This window comes from Hippoglossus hippoglossus, chromosome 20, assembly GCF_009819705.1.
Source record: "Hippoglossus hippoglossus isolate fHipHip1 chromosome 20, fHipHip1.pri, whole genome shotgun sequence".
NCBI lineage: Eukaryota > Metazoa > Chordata > Actinopteri > Pleuronectiformes > Pleuronectidae > Hippoglossus > Hippoglossus hippoglossus.
The window spans coordinates 2,618,589-2,623,289 of NC_047170.1; the positions used below are offsets into that span (position 1 = coordinate 2,618,589).

General features: G+C 44.0%; 1 pseudogene; it reads left to right on the top strand.

Moving 5' to 3' along the window:
* Positions 1-1,500: 1,500 nt before the first annotated feature.
* Positions 1,501-2,671, top strand: LOC117754246 (annotated as a pseudogene).
* Positions 2,672-4,701: the final 2,030 nt, after the last annotated feature.

The window sequence follows — 4,701 nt, forward strand, 5'->3', positions numbered from 1 at the left end:
GCATTATCTTTGAAAATGTTACATGCTTTAAGTGCGATGCACTAGCAGTTAGTGGCTAACATGCTTGCTCATGCTAGTGAGGCATGTCTAGACAGGTCCAGTAGCCCTCTAACAGAGCAGGTATGTGTTTTCCGAATTGTCTTTACATATGTTTTACAGTATTACAACCACGGGAGTAGCTGTGTTTAAACCCTGACACGTGAGCGAAACATTTTAAGCTGTAATTTGTAACTGTGTGGTGGGGAGTAGTTCTCGAAGTACCGCTAACGCAAGCTAACGTCAATGCTTTTCATGTGGTCACATGTCAGGGGATTTGACCGCGCAGCATCAGCTTCGGCATCTGCACCTGCAATTCTCGGTCTTCTTTGTTAGAAGACAGGACGGTTAACCGGCGGGAACAGCGATAAAGAGGGGGGTGTCTTGTCCGAGGGACACACCTGGCTCCGGAGAGCTGGTCCACCGTGGGAGCTGGTCTGACGCCGGATCAGACCTTTCATTTCTCTCTTGACCATCTGCCGGTAAGAGACTTGTCAGTTGTTGAAACTGGCCGCGTGAAATGTCCATAATTGTGCGGTTGTGTGTGATCGCGTGCGGGCGTACGTACTTGTGTGTGATCGTGTGCGTACGTAAGTACGTGTGTGATCGCGTGCGTGCGTACGTACGTACGTACGTGGGTGTAATCGCGTGCATGTGTGTGTGGGAGAGAGAGAGAGCGAGAGACTACCGCCTGAAGTCATTTACCTTAACTTTTAATATAACTACAGCCCTTTTATGAGTTTTCTGGTGTAACAACAGTATTTCCTTGTATAAATGTACTCCTGTGTACTCAAACAAATACCAGTACTATACAGAATAAAGCCGTGCATCTTATGCTCCTGCTAATATTTCACAATAAAACTCTTTTAAAAACAAATTAATTGATTCAGTCAACAGAAACGTGGTTGGTGCTATTATTTTGAAATGGTAGGTTACAGGAAGCACGAAACACGGTAACAAAATCTAGAGCAGCACAAATGAGGCGAACCCTGCGAGCTAGTTCAGGCAGCCAACAACAGCTAAGCTGCTCCAATCATGTGACAAACATCATGTGACATACCTCACTCTCCACAACCGTCTATAATACACACCCACCTTACTAGGCGTCTATTTAAGCAGAGAGAAGTTTCCCATCACCCTCTTTGCTCGCAGTGCTGCCAGTTGCTTCAGCCCCTCCACCACCCCAGTATCCACCTGTAGGCTCCGACAGGGGTTACAAGTATTTGCTACAAACTGCAACATAGGAAACAAATACTGCAAAAATATTTTTAAAAAGCATCACTGCTGTACAGTGTAGGTCACTCAAATGGTCTCCTCCTGGTCAGACTACAACCCTCATTGAGAAAATATGTCCAGGCATAATTTTGAGGAATTCTTATTAATAATTAATTACCGCCCATGTGGAGTGTAGGGTCACCGATATTTATATACACATAAATCGTGGTGAATGAGATTCCATCTGTGATGCTCAAAACACTGAGAAATGACGTTGAAAAATGTAAGAGCAACATCCATTCCCAAACCAGTCTCCTTGTTTGAGTGGGATATCCAATGAACCCACTGCAGATAGTTTTCTTTGTGATTGTTTATTTTCTCTCACTCTTGAAAATAAAGTGAATGTATGCTTTCAAATTTATGAACCAAGCTAAGAAAAGACTGGTGTCATTTTAGGAGGCACTGAAAGTCAATTTACATTGAATGACTCATATTTGTGCCTTTCGCTGCCAACAAGCTGATGTTCCTTGTTTTTGTGTTTCCTCAGCTGTAGTGAGAGGCAGAAGGAAGAGCAGGTCTGGAGTGAAAAGGAGGATTGCCTCAGGAGACCGCCGAAGAGCTAACTTTGTGGACAAATACTGGCAGCTGGATCAGCTTGGCGAAGGAGGTTTCGGACCCGTGTTTGCTGGCTTCCGCAATTATGATTATCTGCCAGTGGCCATCAAACACGTAGAGAAAAAATGTCTCCTCAAACCAGTGTGCCTACATGGGAAGGAGCTCCCTGCAGAGGTGGCCATAATGTTGAAACTAGCAGCTGAAAAAACTGACTCTGCGGGGATGTCTGCACCAATACAATTACTGGACTGGTATGACCTGGGCCACGAGGTGATACTGGTGCTGGAGAGACCTTTCCATTCAAAGGACCTTTACGATTACACAATTGACAAAGGGCCTCTACGGGAGCGGAAGGCCAAGCTCTTGATGAGACAGCTGGTGGATGCTGCCATTGGCTGGAGAAGAGGCAAATCTTTCACTCCGACATAAAAGCCAAGAATATCTTAATTGATATAGGATCTCGTGTCCCAGGGGTTCGCCTCATTGATTTTGGTCTGAGCAGAATTGTAGAAAAAAAGACACAATTTTCACCGAACTCGGTGGCACCGAAACTCACGAACCTCCAGAGTGGTTCACGCAATCTTTCCACAGGGCTGGTCCAACCACATTGTGGCAGCTTGGGATTGTCCTCTTTGAAATGCTCCACAAAGAGGATTTTACTACAGAAGGCTTTCTCAAAAAGACACTGAAAATGTCCTCTAAAATGTCCAAACATTGCAACGATTTCCTTCAACTGTGTTTGAGGGAAGACCCTGCGCTGCGCTCCACCCTGACAGAGCTTAAGCATCACCAGTGGCTGAGATGAACTGCACCTCCCGACCCTGATCCCATCCACGGCCAGGATTCAGCATTATGCTGCGAGGATGCTTCTCGCAACAGCGACTCAGAGACAAGTCAGGATAGAGCTGGATGCAGAAAAGGGTAGAGCAATCCTGAGTGAAAACCTTTTCAAGAAGGCTCCGGATCTCAGGTAGGGGCAGAGGTTTACATTTCAAAAAGACAACGACCCGAAGCAGAAAACACAGGAGTGGCTTCAGTCTGTTGAAGTCCTGGAGTGGCCCGGCCAGGAGAGTCCAGACAGGAACCCAAAAGAGCATCTCTGGAGAGACCTGGGAGACGTGGGCACGCTTGAACGATTCTGCATATAAATAATACAAGTTGATGGAACTGTGTGAAAAAAAATCGCATTTAGAAACATGGAGGAGGCAGGGTTGACCTATACCGCAGCCAGTCATTTGACTCTGAGGCAGAGGCCATGTTCCTGGATGGAGGAGACATTACTCTTGACAAGTAAGTATTTTATTATAATATATAACTTGTAAATTACTGTATGTGTGTGTGTGCCCCTCTGTTTCACTGAGTGTGTGTGTGTGTGTCTTTTGGTGTTAGTGTTGATGTGGAGGTGTGTGTCTAGGTGTTACTGTTGAAGTGGGGGAGGTGTGTGTGCCACATTGTTTCACTGTTTGTGTGTTTGTGTAGAATGCATAAAAGTTGTATCTAGTTTTGTAAATGACTGTTATTTCTTTATTTTCACAGCCAGACCCGTACCATCTCTTGCTCCACACGGAGCACATCACCGGCCAGTCCATATCAATGGGCACAGCACCGCTGGTCGGCTGAAGTGCAAGCATTGCCATGCAAAGAGACCACTGAAGTGCTCCTCCTGCGATGTGCCTTTGTGTTTCGTCCCCGGTCGTGACTGCTACAATGACTGGCATGTTGCCAAAAAACATGTAACATGTATATTTGAATAAATGTTCAACCCTATGACCGGTTTTGACTCCTTTATATGTAAGTATAAGTTTGAGTGTAAAAGTAGCCTTTTTAGCCTAGGTATGTGACCATGGTTACCAAGGGTCCTTTGGAGTCTCCAAATGGCCTTTTTTGGAAAACGCCTAGACATGCCCTTAGGAAAACATCTGTAAAATATTAATTTTCTGGGGTATTGTTATCAAATTTGAACTTGGGCTAGGTAAGGCTTCATGCTGTGGTCCCATAGTGTTCTCCAGCTCATAAGTCCCAGCTAGAGTCATCTGCAGGCATCTGTTTACCAAAAACATTCAGCCGGAAATAAAAAACCTTCTACTTCAGTGTGTTCCAACTTCTATTACTCAATGCCAGTAGCACTTATAGTGATTCTGACTGTTGGGGGGGGGGGGGAATTCAGAGTGTTACCTTTCAAAAGAGACCAAAACCATGTACATGCATGTACTCCAAATGGTTCAAGAACAGCTTTCAATTTACTTTGGGTATGCCTTAGACAGGTGTTTTAGGCAAATTTCACCGGAATGTTAAGAGGGTAAGCAACACTCGTAAAGTTTAAGTTGAACCATGAGAACCACATCTGTTCATACATTCTTCTACATATATGTCTAATCTTCTATTAAACATTACACAAATGCAAAATCTGCCAGTACACTACTAAGACAAGCAAATGACAACAAAGAGACATCGAACAACCACAAAGATGAAAAATGACGACACAAAAATGCAAAATAGCCACAAAAATACCAAATGTGTGGTTGACTACAACCACACAAATGGATGACCTACATCTGTGTCTCTTTCAATCTGGGTGTTTTATTCCTAGTGGGAGCAAAGTGCCCTTTAATTGTCTGTGCATTGTCTCATCTATTAGTAGAAGTTTAATGTTTTAGTTTGACATCCACACAGATAGAGAACTAATGCAAAAGCTTTACTTCACAGACTGGATCTCAGAACATGTTTTGGAGAAAGCCAATGGAAGGAAAACACACTACAAGAGGAAATTATTTCCATTTCTGCCCGACTCAAATAAAGTGACATTTAGATGTAATGTAATAAGAAGAGAAGTGT